The sequence below is a fragment of the Anomaloglossus baeobatrachus genome, chromosome 5 (genome assembly GCF_048569485.1).
Source record: "Anomaloglossus baeobatrachus isolate aAnoBae1 chromosome 5, aAnoBae1.hap1, whole genome shotgun sequence".
Taxonomy (NCBI): domain Eukaryota; kingdom Metazoa; phylum Chordata; class Amphibia; order Anura; family Aromobatidae; genus Anomaloglossus; species Anomaloglossus baeobatrachus.
In genome coordinates, this window is record NC_134357.1 from 272,411,767 (window position 1) to 272,429,416 (window position 17,650).

The following is a 17,650-nucleotide window of genomic DNA, read 5'->3' on the forward strand; positions in this document are numbered from 1 at the left end:
TGATCAGCCAAAATATGGCATATGTGCTGACAGCGCGCAGCTACAGGGAGCCGCAGAGCAAACAGTGAAGATCAATGTATAGGTAAGATCACTGTGCAGCAACCCGGAGCAGCACGCAGTCAGACAGTGCCTTTCCCATGGTGGAATAATGAAAATAAGAATACCTGTTGGTTGGTACTGGGGGCAGGGAAAACAGCCTCCTGACAGCTGTTTCGCAGCGTTGCTTTTTCGGAAGGAGGTAGGCATGTAAAGTGTATGCAAAACTTTATAGGAAATAGATAAGGTGTGTGGAATTAAACACTAATCGCGATCATGCATCTGCGCATGCGCCGGTGTCCGAGTACGGAAAGCGAGGGAGAGCAAAAACACCGCTGTGTGCGGCGCACGTGCGGGGCCATGGGACGCGTCACCATGGTACCCGCGCGTGCGCACTAACGGGCCCACTCTCCGTCGCCACCCGCAGTCAGAACGCCGGAGGACGCGCGTGACCGCTCAAGGGTGAGTGACAGGAAGTGGATAATAGTACAACACGTGACAATGTACATAGAGATACACATGAGAGGCGAGCAGGGAGTTGCTGTACAAAGGACCACACGTTCAACGAAGAGATTCATAAAAAACTTGTATAATCAATAGATAATATGTACAAGACCTGTAAGAATAGAAAAGAAGGGAGGATAAAAACAATTATTAAAATGATGTAAAGCATACAAAAAATAAGAGCCCCACAAGAACACCCCATATGACAAATAATATGATATCAGTAATATATATATCAGTAGCAAAACATTATTAGCATAGCGACCCGAAAGAAAGAGGAGGAGGGGACGGCATAAAGGAAGCACAGTCAGGCGTTCTGACTGCGGGTGGCGACGGAGAGCGGGCCCGTTGGTGCGCACGTGCGGGTACCATGGTGACGCGTCCCATGGCCCCGCGCGTGCGCCGCACACAGCGGTGTTTTTGCTCTCCCTCGCTTTCCGTACTCGGACGCCGGCGCATGCGCAGATGCATGATCGCGATTAGTGTTTAATTCCACACACCTTATCTATTTCCTATAAAGTTTTGCATACACTTTACATGCCTACCTCCTTCCGAAAAAGCAACGCTGCGAAACAGCTGTCAGGAGGCTGTTTTCCCTGCCCCCAGTACCAACCAACAGGTATTCTTATTTTCATTATTCCACCATGGGAAAGGCACTGTCTGACTGCGTGCTGCTCCGGGTTGCTGCACAGTGATCTTACCTATACATTGATCTTCACTGTTTGCTCTGCGGCTCCCTGTAGCTGCGCGCTGTCAGCACATATGCCATATTTTGGCTGATCAGTCCTGACGGGCACTAGAATCAATTGCATCACCTTGCATATTGATGTTGCATATACACAGGTGCATGGTTCTGCAGTCCTCCCAGTATCACATTGCCGCACTCTTACTATAGGAGCCCTTGTTCCCTCCATACTGCGTCGATAGCGCGGTGCACCAGGCTTGGATTTATTAATATACATATATTGTTGTTGACACAACCCCATTTAGGCTATCCTCGCCTGTGGTTCCGTGCGGCGACCCAGTTGACTTCCCTAGGACTGCGGCGTGTCCCTGGGGGAAACATTAACATAGGTACATGCACTCTGCAGATTATTTTTGAATTCCATCATACTGCCCGGTCTGCTCTCCTTGTCACAATTCACCACATGACAATTTTGTGAGTGGTGGCACTATAATATTCTTTAACCATAATTTGGTTGGTCCTGGTCGGCAGGTTGCCCCACCATTTCCCCCCTCCTCTTCTCTCCTTACTCCTACTTTTATGTCTCACTGCTGGGTCGACTTCTTCCACCCATGCAATATAATCCTTATGTCAATTTGTATGTATTTTAATGAATAAAATGATAATTTTTGCATATGTCTGTTGCCTCATTCTCCAATTCCTCCGGTTTTGCATATTCCTCGGAGTAGGCATTTCCCTATGGGTCACTACTGAGTGTTTCCATGGGGTTTATATTTAATATGGCTAAATTTTTGTTCATAATCTGTTCTTCTGTGTTTTTCACAGTTTCCTTGCCAGCCATTATGAATTTTCGCTCACGCGACCAGGTGTGGCGTACACAGTTGGATAAAGTCTTTCAAGAATGTGGGAATACGTATTCTAGTATCAATAGTGACCCGATAAATGAGGATAACCAATCCTTACAATCCTCTATACAAAGGTATAGGGAGCTATACAGAAGGAGAATTCGCCTATGGTGGAACCGTGCGTTCCTGGCCAAATACACAGAGAATGCTTGGATACCACGTGGACTTCGTGTCCAAGTCTTCCCCTCCTTCCCTACAGTTGAGGATAATTTCAAAAAGGAGTGGGAAGACAACCTACAATCTTGTTCCCTGAAATGCATGTACCTCCTCTCCAAGCATAATAGCACTACACTGGATCTTATTGAGAGCGAATTGGAGAATCTTGAAAAGACGATCCAGAGTCTATGCACAGTGGAGGTCTTCAATAAATTCATGTCTGAAGTATCCACTGATGCCCAGAAATGGGAGAAGGAGGTTTGTGAGGTTAAATCTAAAAAACTCCAGCGCGATGCCAATGATTATTCCACAGGATCTGTCTACAGGTGGAGCCATCGGTATTCCCGAGGCAGAAGACCCTTTAGACAGGCACCCCCCTCTCGGTCCCGCTCGACTTCTCTCTTCTCGGAATCTTCTCTGGATGAAGCACCGTCGGGTTCATCTGACAGAGCACGCGGCTTGGCGAATATCACCGGGGTTACAACCCGCAGTCGCCAAAGGATACCCGACGTCACTTCTAAATTGCCTGGGGTAACCAATAATAGAGGTAGATTGCAGGTAATAAATCTTTCCTCCCGTGTGTTGTCTGCAGATGAACTTGATGTGCTTTCCAGAGGTCTTAATTTTTGTCCTACTAATTCCTTCAATCTTTTTTTAGCACTGAAGGACATTAATTTATTTGCCCGTAAGTTGCTTTTCAAAAAATTATACTCAAGGAAGCAACAGTTGAGCGACTTGGACGAAACCGAGAGGGGCGCCCTTCAGGACTTACAGGATCTCCTGGATGAACAAAACTCCATTCCAGGTAGGACACCTGATTTCTTATGGCCCAAGTCCACACGTTTTCCCCCCTTGTCCCTCTGTCCGGCCATCGACATTTTCCTTAGATTAGTGACCGACGACCTCAAAAAAGTATCATCCAGACGAAAATATGATAACTTAACTCACCGTCAGAGGTCGGCGGTCACTCTCTTACAAGGTTATGATGATGTTGTGATCAAGGCAGCGGACAAGGGGGGCAACATAGTAATCTGGCCAACAGAGAAATATGAGAAAGAGGCATTAAGGCAGCTGAGGGACAAATCAACTTACCTTCGTCTCACTCATAATCCTTTGACCGCTTTCTCTGTTGCTCTGAGGAAGATTCTTACACAGGCCCATCACCAGGGGATTATTGACGAGAAGATGCTTCGGGGGTTGCTCACTAGCTGTCCACGTGTTCCCACTTTTTATCTTCTACCCAAAATCCATAAAGATGCCCTCAACCCCCCGGGACGTCCGATTGTGTCCGGCATAGGAGGGTTATGTGAACCTATTTGTAAATTTATTGATTTTTATTTAAAACCCTTAGTTGAAAATTTACCCTCCTATGTCAAGGACACCACGGACGTCCTGAGGCATCTTGATGGCATCTTTATGGATTCGGACATGATCATGGTTTGTGCCGACGTGGAGTCTCTCTATACCTGCATCGGACATGCTGACGGTCTGGAGGCAGCCCGCTTCTACCTCTCAACCTCCGGTCTCGATGGCGCCATGGTTTCACTTGTGATGGAGCTGCTCGACTTTGCCCTGACTCATAATTTTTTCGTTTTTAAAGATGTATTTTATTTACAGCGGCGCGGCACTGCCATGGGCGCTTCCTGCGCACCTGCCTACGCCAACCTCTTCCTAGGATACTGGGAGAGGTTGGTGTTTGGTGATGGTGGTGCTGTGGGGAGCTCCCATGTGCAGTGCTGGCTCCGCTATATTGATGACATTTTTGTCATTTGGCAGGGCACAGTCGGGCAGCTCGATCAATTTATGGATGACCTTAACATCAATCCTTTTAATATCAAGTTGACTTATAGATCCAGTAATACCAGCTTGGATTTCCTTGATATTAATATTTATACGGATGCGGCGGGGGGGATCCAGACTGATGTTTTCCGCAAGGATACGTCGGTCAATGCCCTCCTACACGCATCCTCGGGTCATACCATTTCAACCATACGCGCCATCCCGACCGGACAGTTTTTGAGGATGAAGCGGATCTGTTCTTCTTCTTCCACCTTTGAAACCCAGTCGTCCGATCTCCGATGCAGGTTTAGAGAGAGGGGGTATAGCAATAGATGTATCAAGAAAGGCTATCTACGTGCAAAAAATACCCCCAGGGAACACCTGCTCCAATATAAACAACGTCGGCCAACCATGGACAATCAGATCCGTTTTATTGGGACTTTTAATCACGAGTGGGACACGATGAGGGGAATCCTGGAGAAGCACTGGTCTGTACTTTTTACGGAGCCAACATTGGCTGCAGTGCTTCCTAGGAGACCTCTCATGACGGCTAGGCGGGCAAAAAACCTGGGGGATCTTCTCGTCAAGAGCCACTATGTCCCTCCTAGACAGAACCCCTTTAGTTCCAGGGGCCCACTTCGGGGCTGTTTTCCATGCGGCCATTGTGCCGCATGTGCTAACATCATCAGGGTGTCCTCTTTCACTTCGTCTGATGGCAAAAAAACGTTTTCTATCAACGACTACATCACTTGCAGTACTACACATGTAGTTTATTATGCAACATGCTCGTGCTCCCTGATTTATGTGGGGCTCACGTCCCGTGAGCTCCACATTAGAGTCAGGGAGCACGTGAGAGACATTATTGCTGCCGCCACTATGGAAGACGTCACCCTCTTGAAAACCTTGCCCCGCCATTTTAGGGCTGTTCACAAGTGTAGCCCTAAATCCTTGCAGGTCAGGGGCATTGATGTTATCCACGGGGGTGTTCGGGGGGGCGATCTACGGAAGAGTCTTGCGCAGCGGGAGTCCAAGTGGATCGTCTCCCTGAACACCCTCGTTCCTTTCGGTTTAAACGAGGTAGTCAGTTACGCCCCTTTCCTGTAATTATACGGCCCAATCTTTCTCCTGTGTTTGGTTAGGATACCTTGCGGTTGTCTGCTTATGCAATAAAATCCTAATCATGGATTTTATCCATCCAATTTGTCTTATCCTTCTGTGCTTCCTTTATGCCGTCCCCTCCTCCTCTTTCTTTCGGGTCGCTATGCTAATAATGTTTTGCTACTGATATATATATTACTGATATCATATTATTTGTCATATGGGGTGTTCTTGTGGGGCTCTTATTTTTTGTATGCTTTACATCATTTTAATAATTGTTTTTATCCTCCCTTCTTTTCTATTCTTACAGGTCTTGTACATATTATCTATTGATTATACAAGTTTTTTATGAATCTCTTCGTTGAACGTGTGGTCCTTTGTACAGCAACTCCCTGCTCGCCTCTCATGTGTATCTCTATGTACATTGTCACGTGTTGTACTATTATCCACTTCCTGTCACTCACCCTTGAGCGGTCACGCGCGTCCTCCGGCGTTCTGACTGCGGGTGGCGACGGAGAGCGGGCCCGTTGGTGCGCACGCGCGGGTACCATGGTGACGCGTCCCATGGCCCCGCGCGTGCGCCGCACACAGCGGTGTTTTTGCTCTCCCTCGCTTTCCGTACTCGGACGCCGGCGCATGCGCAGATGCATGATCGCGATTAGTGTTTAATTCCACACACCTTATCTATTTCTTATAAAGTTTTGCATACATTTTACATGCCTACCTCCTTCCGAAAAAGCAACGCTGCGAAACAGCTGTCAGGAGGCTGTTTTCCCTGCCCCCAGTACCAACCAACAGGTATTCTTATTTTCATTATTCCACCATGGGAAAGGCACTGTCTGACTGCGTGCTGCTCCGGGTTGCTGCACAGTGATCTTACCTATACATTGATCTTCACTGTTTGCTCTGCGGCTCCCTGTAGCTGCGCGCTGTCAGCACATATGCCATATTTTGGCTGATCAGTCCTGACGGGCACTAGAATCAATTGCATCACCTTGCATATTGATGTTGCATATACACAGGTGCATAGTTCTGCAGTCCTCCCAGTATCACATTGCCGCACTCTTACTATAGGAGCCCTTGTTCCCTCCATACTGCGTCGATAGCGCGGTGCACCAGGCTTGGATTTATTAATATACATATATTATTGTTGACACAACCCCATTTAGGCTATCCTCGCCTGTGGTTCCGTGCGGCGACCCAGTTGACTTCCCTAGGACTGCGGCGTGTCCCTGGGGGAAACATTAACATAGGTACATGCACTCTGCAGATTATTTTTGAATTCCATCATACTGCCCGGTCTGCTCTCCTTGTCACAATTCACCACATGACAATTTTGTGAGTGGTGGCACTATAATATTCTTTAACCATAATTTGGTTGGTCCTGGTCGGCAGGTTGCCCCACCATTTCCCCCCCTCCTCTTCTCTCCTTACTCCTACTTTTATGTCTCACTGCTGGGTCGACTTCTTCCACCCATGCAATATAATCCTTATGTCAATTTGTATGTATTTTAATGAATAAAATGATAATTTTTGCATATGTCTGTTGCCTCATTCTCCAATTCCTCCGGTTTTGCATACCAAAGTTTCCTGTCACGGCTCGAGGGTGATTTAGCCCGGTGGCACAGGGGCACTCTTTCATGGTTCGGCAGGATCAGCGCGCTCAGGATGACGGCCCTGCCGAGATTGCTGTACTTGATACAGACGGTTCCGGTCTATGTTCCAGCAACCTATTGGGCCAAGATGCAGCGCATATTCAGTCAATTTGTTTGGTCCGGAAGGCATGCCCGTATAGGGAGTAGCGTCCTAACTAGGACCAAGAGTGCGGGAGGGACGGGACTTCCTGACTGTAGGCGGTACTACTTGGCAGCCGCCCATACCAGGATCCTGGACCTTTTACATAATTCTGGTTCTAAGCTTTGGGTCTCCCTGGCACAAGACATGTGCCCCTTATCATTACCGACCCTGCCCTGGACCTGGCCGCTCCTCACCAAGCATAAGATTGAGATGTCCTATAGTACTAAACTAACATTGAAAACGGTCCACTCTGTGTCATCACGCAATGTCATGATCCAGCCTAGAGGGCCCCTTATGCCACTAACCGATAACCCAGAGTTTTTACCGGGAGCATCATCTAATAATTTTCTGGGAAGCACGAAACTGAATCCTTTGAGATTAAATCGGGTGGCTCCAGGCGGGTCTCTCATCCCACTTATGGAGATAGTAGAGGGCCGGAATTTCAAACTGCGATTTAATTTTGAGTATGCTCAACTCAAGCATTTTCTAACCTCCCAGGACACTATCGGGGCTCATCCCCCACCCCAAACTCCTTTTGAAAACCTCTGCACTGGGCCTTCCGACACGCGTCATGCAATATCAAGGTGTACAAGCTTATGACAAGTGCAGCAGAGGTGTTGCCTTCTCGCTTTTGTAGAGCTTGGGAGTTGGAGCTCAATCAAACGATTCCTGGGAATCAATGGGAGCGTTGTTTCCGCATGACCCACAGGTCGGTAGTTGCCACTAGGATGCAAGAAACCAGTTATAAAATACTTTCCAGGTGGTACAGGGTTCCGGCGTCTCTTCATGCATGGTGCCCCGAAATACCGGACACGTGCTGGCGTTGCGAAGCCTCGGGAGGCACCATGTCTCACATCTGGTGGCACTGCCCGGGCCTGTCGGTCTTTTGGAGCAAAGTACTGGCAGCCATAAAAGAGGTCACAGGGATCGTAGTGCCCAATCGCCCGGAGGCAGCTTTACTGTATATCTTTAACGTATCGGAAAAGGTTTTTAAAAAATCTATCTTGGGTCACCTTCTTCAGGCCGCCAAGACAGTGGTCCCACTGTGCTGGAAAGACTCTACCCCCCCGACGTTGGATGAGTGGGTAACAGAGGTAAATGTGATCCACCGCATGGAAATGCTGATGGCCAAATCACGAGGGCAAACAGTGGAGACAGCCACTAAGTGGTTCCAATGGGAGTCTTTCCTGTCCAGTGAGAAATTTTTTGAACTAATTTAATCTCCAGATTGGGAGCACTCTGGCTTTTTCTCTTTTAGACAGTACACACCATCCTCTCGACAAATCTTAGCTCAATGGACAATGCTTCAGCCCCGGTCGCCTCACCCTGCTTTCTATCTCTCCTCTCCTTCCTCTGAAATACCTCTCCTTCTTTGGATTCTGTGACTATCACTCAACTTAAGGCCCCGTCACACTAAGCAACATCGCTAGCAACATCGCTGCTAACGAACAACTTTTGTGACGTTGCTAGCGATGTTGCTGTGTGTGACATCCAGCAACAACCTGGCCCCTGCTGTGAGGTCGTTGGTTGTTGCTGAATGTCCTGGGCCATTTTTTAGTTGTTGCTGTCCTGCTGTGAAGCACAGATCGCTGTGTGTGACAGCGAGACAGCAACAACTAAATGTGCAGGCAGCAGGAGTCGGCTTCTGCAGAGGCTGGTAACCAATGTAAACATCGGGTAACCAAGAAGCCCTGTCCTTGGTTACCCGATATTTACCTTCGATACCAGCCTCCGCCGCTCTCACTGCCTGTGCTGCCGGCTCCTGCTCTGTGCACATTTAGCTGCAGGACACATCGGGTTAATTAACCTGATGTGTGCTGTAAGTAGGAGAGCAGGGAGCCAGCGCTAAGCACTGTGCGCTGCTCCCTGCTCTGTGCACATGTAGCTGCAGCACACATCAGGTAATTAACCCCATGTGTGCTGTAAGTAGGAGAGCAGGGAGCCAGCGCTCAGTGTGCGCTGCTCCCTGCTCTGTGCACATGTAGCTGCAGCACACATCTGGTAATTAACCTGATGTGTGCTGTAACTAGGAGAGCAAGGAGCCAGCGCTAAGCATTGTGCGCTGCTCCCTGCTCTGTGCACATTTAGCTGCAGCATACATCGGGTAATTAACCCGATGTGTGCTGTAACTAGGAGACCAGGGAGCCAGCGCTCAGTGTGCGCTGCTCCCTGCTCTCTGCACGTGTAGCTCCGTGCGGTGGTAACCAAGGTAAATATCGGGTTGGTTACCCGATATTTACCTTAGTTACCAAGCGCAGCATCTTCCACGCGGCGCTGGGGGCTGGTCACTGGTTGCTGATGAGCTCACCAGCAACTCGTGTAGCCACGCTCCAGCGATCCCTGCCAGGTCAGGTTGCTGGTGGGATCGCTGGAGCATCGCAGTGTGACAGCTCACCAGCAACCTCCTAGCAACTTACCAGCGATCCCTATCGTTGTTGGGATCGCTGGTAAGTTGCTTAGTGTGACGGTACCTTTAATCTCTTCTTCTTGTTCTATTATCATCTAAGGTTTTAAATGTTTATCCATGTACTATTTCTACCATACACAGGATATTACGAAGCCTGCGAAGGCTTGGTGTAGCATTGACTTTGGATTTCTGATTTGTATCATTTGGTACAACATGGATGTATGTTCTAATATTGTAATTCCTTTGAAAATCAATAAAATCTTAAATTGGAAACAAAGAAAGAAGTGTGGGCTGGAGCTAGGGGTAGCTCCAGCAGAGGGGGTTCAAGTTGAGCGGTACCAGGGTTGGAGCCCTGGTGCCTTGGCTAGGAGGCAGACAGTGGTCTCCATCAGCAGGAGACGGGAAAACGGCTCGGCAGAACCGAGGTGGACTGGGACAGGGTTGTAGTCTGCCGGTACCGACACGGGGAACCGACACGGAAACCGTAGCACAGAGGGAGTACTCGGACCCTGAAGCCAGGACCGGAAACCAGCAGCCTGGTTAATTAACCGATTGAGGCCAGGACTAGAGGTCCTGTCCCACCCAAAGTCCCTCATAGAAGACAATAGCCCACCGATAGAGATAGGAGGTCACCACCAAGGCCCATAGATCCTACGAGCCAGCGTCTGCGGGCACGGCTCCTTTGGCCACATCCAGCCGGGAGCGGACTCCTGAGTTTCAGACTAAGAAGTCCACCATACACAAACCAGTGCAGAGGAAAAGTACAATGACCACCAGCCTGGGTGGGGGACCCGAATGCAACCAGCCACGGCGGCCGGCCACCAGCACCTTGGTTTACCAAAAGACTCATGTGGTTCATTTACTGTGAGTAACCAAATATTCCCCCTGCATGTCCGGGCGCACTGGCCCTTGCCATCGTGTGATGCCCTGGCAAAACCAGGCAGTCACAGTTAGGCCCCCGCATTACACCTTTCCCACACTAGGAAACACACAGCCAACCATTAAACCCTAGTCACCTTCCCTTAGGGACAGTTAGACACACCAGTGGGCGTGGCCAGGTGGTTGGTGCACGCCCACCCAGGGGTTTAGACAGCCCAGGGCGGGAAAAGCGTCAGATCATTTTTGGAGTTCGGTTAGAGAGTTCAGTAGTGGAGGTCAGGCCTGTGTGCCAGGCCTGAAGCAGACTGACAGGTACCAAGGTAGGAGCCCTGGTGCCACTGGCTAGGAGGCAGACGGTGGTCTGCATCGACAGGAAACGGGAAGATGGCTCGGTGGAACCGAGGTGGACCGGGCCAGGGTTGTAGCCCGCCGGTACCGACACAGGGAACCGACCCAGAAAGCTTAGCACAAAGAGGGGTACTCGGACCCTGAAGCCAGGAACCAGAACCTACTGGAACTGGTTAATTAACCGATTGAGGCCAGGACTACAGGTCCTGTCCCACCCAAAGTCCCTCATAGAAGACAACAGCCCACCGATTAGGGATAAGAGGTCACCGCCAAGCCCCATAGATCCCACGGGCCAGCGTCTGCGGGCACGGCTCTTTAGGCCACATCCAGCCGGGAGCGGACTCCTATGTTTCATACAAGGAAGTCTTTTCTACTAAAAGGGTGCATGACAAGGATAGAGACCACCAGCCGGGTGGGGAATCCCGAACGCAACCGGCCGTGGCACCGGCCACCATCATCTTGGTTTACCAGAGACTTGTGTGTTTCCTTCAGAGTGAGTACACCATCACCCCCTGCGGTCGTCATTCCCCCTGCACCAAAGCCATCGGGTCCCGGGGCCACCATCCCTGCCCACAGCGGGGTTAACATCTTGCTGCACAACATCTCACCACACACCGTGGGTGGCGTCACAAACCTATTACGGCCTACCCCGTACATCTACGTCCCCCATTTTATTCGGCGTATCTACGAGACCCCCAGGTCCGGAGACCCTCAAGCCACCCCCCCTGAAGGTCCGGATCCGAGCAGCGGCGGCTTCTGGCACGGGGTCGGCACAATCGCTACACCCTGCACAAAGACACTGGGCCCCGGGGCAACCATCCCTACCCACGGAGGGGTTAACATCCAGCTGCCACTACATCTCCCCCAGGCGCCCCATAACAGCAGCGGTGGTGTCCCACCTCACCACACACCGTGGGTGGCGTCACAAACTTAATACGGCCTAGCCTGTACATCTACGTCCCCCTTTTTATTCGGCGTGTCCGCGAGACCCCCGGGTCCGGAGACCCTCGAGCCACCCACCAGAAGGACTGGGCCCGAGCAGCGGTGGCTGCTGGCATGGGGGCGGCACACTACCTGTGAGTAAAAGACTTGGAACCACAGCCCCTGCCTCTGCCTCTCCTTTACCGGCGCCCAGTGCTGCGGCACCAACGGGGACTACTACCACCCCGGGGTAATCCCGCTCCGCCTGTGGGGTGCGACACCATCTCGGCTGCACCCAACATCTGCCCCGGTGAGAGACCCTGCAGCGGCGGCCCTATTCCTGGCCGCGTACCACGGGTGGCGTCACAATCATCTCAAATAGACTTTCCTAACCGTCATTACCACCCTCATCCTCCGTCCTGCCTCCCTGCCACCCTCCAACCCTCCATTCTGTATGCCTCGGGGCAACGTAACCGGGCCAGGCCACCCCGTGACGACGTAGAGGATCTGCACCTCCGGCCCGGCAACAAGTAGGTTAAAACACCTCCCCCGTGGGGCACTACAAGAGCGAGATCCGCAGTTACTTCAGTCCGGTGATGTGCGGTGACAGTGGGAGTCCTCCACTTGTGACCACATATCAGGCCGCGGCTGAAGTGAGCCGCGAGATCAGCTGTGACTTCAGTCAGGTGATTTGCGGTGTCACCGCACATCACCTGAGTGACGTCAGCACTAATCCCGCTGCTCACTTCAGTAGAGGTCTGACAGGTGGAAGACTCCTGCATTTTTTTAAGCCAAAAATGTTGCTCAAAGTAGTCACCACAAGATAAAAACGCTGTATCTTTGCTGTCACCACAAAGATAAAAATGATGCATCTTTGTGGTAAAAAAAAAACGCAGCATGCGCACATACCCTTTAGTGTTCAGAGACGCTTGTAATCTTTATTTCAGGCTTCGTCCTTACTCCTCAGGGAGTGAGAAACAGTGGAGATTGTTGTCTCACTCCTGCAAGGGGTTCCCCAGTCTTGTACCTTCTCCCTTCTGACCAATTCTCAGTCCCTTCGACCGCTAGATGAGTTTTTCATGACCCTGGGTCTCATTTATAAGGATCCGGGCAGAGTCTCCTTAGCGGAGTCCAGGAAACGTAAGCTTCAGGATTTTTGTTCAGCGTTCCGCAGATAGGCCATTGACATCAGGTGGAATGACCCCAACCTCAGAAGCCATTTTTGCTCTGTCTGGGTCTCCAGCAGTTCATCTCAAGATAGGGGTTTGTTTCTTTTGCTATCAAAAGGGTCATTTTATTGTGTCTGTGTTGCGGGCGGGGGCAGCGGCCGCTTCTCTGGGCCTGCTCGGATCCGGGTTCGCTGCTGCGGCTCGAGTGGTGACCGGACCCAGGCTCACACGGCCGGCCGTCCTCACAACCGTCGGAAAGGGGGGGATATTTACAGGGGGGTTTGTTGTGTCGGTCACGCCACCCGTGGGTTGCGGTGAGGGATGGTGACACCGCCGCTGCCTGGTGATGGGGCGCCCGGGGCTGATGGACCAGGGCAGCAAGATGGAATCCCCTGCACGGATAGGGGAGATGTAGTCCCGGGGGCCGCGGTCTGAACACGGGAGTGATGGCTGCTTGAGGTGGCGCGCCGGGTTGGACCGTTGGACAATGGTGTACTCACAGTTCAGTAATCTCACACAAGTCCAGTGGTAAACCAAGTTGCCAGTGACCAGCTGCCGTCTTTGGGTGTATTTAGGTCCCACACCCGGGCTAGTGAACAGGTGTCCTTTCCTCCTGCATTCTGTGTTTGTCTCTTCTGTCGGACGACTTTGCATGGAACGTAGATGTCCACTCTTGGTTCTGTGTGTATTTGGGAGCTGTGGCCCGCGAAATCTGACCCTTGGGATCTCTGTGGGTTCTGACGGACACCCTATCCCCCGCGTTGGGCTTCCGTTACGCTCTCTGGGCTCCGGGAGAACAAGGCCTGAAACCTCGTCCTCTGCTGGTTATTTAACAAGGGGCATGCAACCTTCTTCGTCCTAGGGTCCAGGCACCCAGTCTGTGCACGGCCTCCGGACCGGATTCCCGCTGTCGGCACCGGCGGGCTACGACCCTGCCCCGGTCCACTTAAGGTTCCTACGACAGGATCCCTGTCGCCTGTGGCCCTGTTCACTGTCTGCGACCTAGCCAGGTAGTCCAAGGGCCCCTGCCCCTGACTACACTGGAGCTGAAAGCTCCACTCAACGTAGCTCCTCCACTGTTCAAACTCAAACTTCAACCTTCACCTTAAACTGATGTGTTCCCACCTCTGACACCTCAGGACCCCTAGGTGGGCGTTCTCATCCACCTGAGCCCGCCCAATGGTGTGTCCTTATTATCAGGAGGGGGTGGCTAGGCTTTAATGGCTGTTTGTTGTACCTGGATGTGGGTTTTCGGTGGTGACAAGGAGGGTGGACACTTTTATGACTACCTGATTTTACCAGGGCGTCACACCTGTCTTTTTGTACTTAAACTAAAAAATCCATTGAAAAACCTCAGAACCCAGGTTGTGTGGATTACAGCCTGGGAGTATATATCTCCTCCACATGTGCATCTCAGTTTCTCTTACCTGTGGAGGTTGTTATAGGTATGAAAACTGAAATTATTTCTGTTCTTTTGGATATTGGGTGGGGGCCAACATGGTGGATGCTCGTTTTGCCTAGACTCATGGTATCTCTTGTAGTATTCTGGTGAAACCTACTCCTAGTTACTATCAACACTGCGCCTCCTGGACAGGAGTGTTTAACACGAGATGTATAGAACTTAAACCTCATAGGGGCAATTCACTAAGAACTGAATTTCTTGTCATGTTCTTGAAGGCGTCCCCTGGCTGGTTAGACACAATCTGGTGGTTGATTGGTAGTCGAGGGAGATTATTAGGTCAAGTAATTTCAGTAAGAATAACTGTCTGAATACCATATCCACCGGAACCCTACCTTCTTTTTTGTCTGGTTTTGATTATGTCGTTTCTGAAGGAGGGTGTAAAAATCTTTCCCCATCATGCTTATGATTGCCCCATTAGCTTTCTCCCTGGAACAAAATTACCCAAAACCAGATTATAGTTCTTCTGGGCCTGAATGGCAGGCTATGAAAGATTATATTATATTATCAAAAGCCTTGCTAAAGGACATGTTAGACACTCCTCATCTCTCATGGTTGCAAGATTCTTTTTGCTTAAGAGAAAGACAGTTGTCGCGGGTGGAGGAGGGGACGCTGCGCTCTCCCACTGCTCGGGTCCTGCTGCTGCTGCTTGGTGGTGGCTCGAGCGGTGGGCCGGATCCCGGGGACTCGAGCGGCGTTCCTCGCCCGTGAGTGAAAATGGTGGGGATTGATTGTGGGTATTGGATATTGTCCGTGACGCCACCCACAGTTGTGGTGAGATTGGTGACACCACCGCTGCTCTGGACGGGGATCCCGGGAGCGATGACAGGGAGCAGCCTGGATGTTAGTTCTCCCCTCCGTGGGTAGGGGGTTGGTTGTCCCGGGGCCCGGTGATGGGGTAGGAATGGATAGCAGGCGGGTTACGGGGCCTGGTGAGGTGCAGGGTCGCGGGGGCAGCGCTGTGCCGCACGGCACGGTGGTATTCACTCAGGCAATGATGTACACAAAGTCTCCGGTAAAACAAACGGCTGGATGGACGGGTCCCACAGACAGCTGCGGTGTTTCTCCTCCCGGCAGGTTGATGGTGACTGCCTTTCCCTGCACCTATGTAGTGTAACGGTTCCAATGGGTTCCCACCGGTAACCCGCTCCCCAGCTTGAAGGTTGCAGACGGAGCCCTTTTTGCCCGCAGGCTCTGGCCTTGGGAACTTTAGCCTTGGCGGTGACTGTGTTTCCCTCTCTCGGTTGGACTGTTGCCTTCTGTCGGGACTTGGCTGCTGGGAAACCCAGGAGGTTCCCTTCGCTAACGGATTTGGCAAATTCACGGCGACTCCTAGCCTTGCCGGGGTCCGTAAGCCCCTGCCGGATGGTGCTGGCTTCTCTTTGCGAACCGGTCCGGTACCACCGGGCCACCGCCCGTCCATGGTCCTTACTGCTAGCTCCAATAGGCCTCTCCTGCAGACGGTCACCACCGTCTGCCAACCTTGCTGTTCCGTCCGGGCCACACACCCGGACCACTTTCTGTCCGCTCCTTTACCACTTTTCCTCCTTCCTCTCACTTTCACTTCCCTAACTGATCTGTTCTCTTTTCCCGCCTCCAGGACTGTGAACTCCTCGGTGGGCAGGACCAACCGCCTGGCCCACCCCCTAGTGTGAAGATCAGCCCCTGGAGGAAGGCAACAAGGGTTTTTGTCTGACTTCGGTGTGCCTGACTGGGAGTGTGGGGTGTGTTGGTGTTGTTCTGTGACGACCTGGCTTGTCCAGGGCGCCACACAGTGACTGCGTCCTTGTTTAGATTTTTGTGAGTTGAATAGGATTACAATCCGGAACCCTTACCCTCTTCTGCTCATTCCTGATTCATTTAATCCGATTGTTGGTGCTAAGTAGTTCTCCAGGTTGAACCTTAGGAGGGCTTATAATTTGATTAGAATCAAGAAGGGGATGAGTGGGAAAAAGGCCTTTAACCCTTTCACCCCCGGCCGATTTTCTGTTTTTCTTTTTTGCTCCCCTTCTTCCGAGAGCCATAACTTTGTTTTATTTTTTCTGTCAATCTTGCCATATAAGGGCTTATTTTTAGCGGGACGAGTTGTACTTTTAAATTAAAACATGAGTTTTACCATATAAGGTACTGGAAAACGGCAAAAAAATTCCAAGTGCGGAAAAATTGCAAATAAAATGTGATTGCACAATGGTTTTTTGGATACTTTAGTCACCAAGTTCACTATATCGTAAAACTGATCTGCCGGTGTGATGCTTCAGGTTGGTACGAGTTCGTAGACACCAAACATGTATAGGTTTACTTTTATTTAAGGGGTTAATAAAGCTTCACAAGTTTTTAAAAAAAAAAATACTTTTTGCACCATTATTTGAAACCCATAGCGTTCTCATTTTCCGGTTTCTGGTGCTCAGTGACGGCTTTTTTTGCGTCTTGAGCTGGCGTTTTTAACAGTACAATTTTTGCACAGATGCTAAGTTTTGATCACCTGTATTGCAATTTACAGCAACCAAAAATTGTAATTTGGGGTTTGGATTTTTTTTTGCCTCTATGCCGTTTAGAGATCAGATTGATTTTATATTTTGATAGATCAGGCATTTCTGAACTCGGCGATACCAAATACGTGTATACATTTTTTTTTAAAACCCTTTACTTTTCAATGGGGCAAATGGGGGTGATTTGAACTTTTAGGTTTTATTTTTTAAAACTTTTTTTGTTACTAGTCCTTGTAGGGCGCTATAAGGATCAGCAGTCTGATCACGTGTTCATTTCTGTAGATCACAGCTACATAGCTCTGGTCTGCTGAAATGTTCTGCTATCACAGATGGTGCTCTGCTGGCAGTAAGAGGAAGTGAGTCATGATAGCTACAGGAGTCATCACATCACCCTGTGCTACCATAGCAACCATCGGCTCCATGTATTCACGTCACGTGACTTCCGAAGGCGGCGGGTGAGTGCGCACTTACCGTGGCGGGCATTTACATCACGTTGTCACATTTTGACAGCAAAATCTAAGGGGTTACCAGGCGCGAGTGGATCGCGGATCAAGCACACCTGATAGCCGCACATGTCAGCTGTTCAAATCAGCTGACATGGGTGGAACTCACCACCGGCTCCCTGCAGCAGGTGGCCGTGAATCCCCAAACATGAGCCATGACGTACCCAGTACGTCATGTGTCATGAAGAGGTTAATACTCCTTGTGACGACATGGACACCCAATGCCTCTTATGGGTTAACGTTTCGTAAAATTCAGCCAGACGTCATTGTTCTTCTGTGTGCTATCTTATGTTTGCTTAGCTATTGTTTTTCCAGACTCTTCCAGTAATCATTGTATTGTAGTTGTGTATTGCTAATGTGATTACCTTAGTAGCCATTATCTAGTCTGTGCATTCCAGACTACATGTATACCCTCAGTCTTTCTGTAGACATCATTTGGATGAACATTGTCCATGCAGCTTGAGATTCATCCAATGGGAGAGGCGATCTTGTCCAACCAATCGATGAGGACGCAG

The 17,650-nt window shown here is 50.3% G+C and overlaps 1 long non-coding RNA gene across 1 annotated transcript in view; it reads left to right on the plus strand.

The window, feature by feature from the left end:
* The window catches only part of LOC142311264 (uncharacterized), a 34,180-nt gene extending 27,573 nt beyond the window's left edge, over positions 1-6,607 (plus strand). The window contains exon 3 of the long non-coding RNA XR_012754255.1: positions 5,474-6,607. This is a non-coding gene — a long non-coding RNA (uncharacterized LOC142311264). The remainder of the gene's footprint in view (positions 1-5,473) is intronic.
* Positions 6,608-17,650: the final 11,043 nt, after the last annotated feature.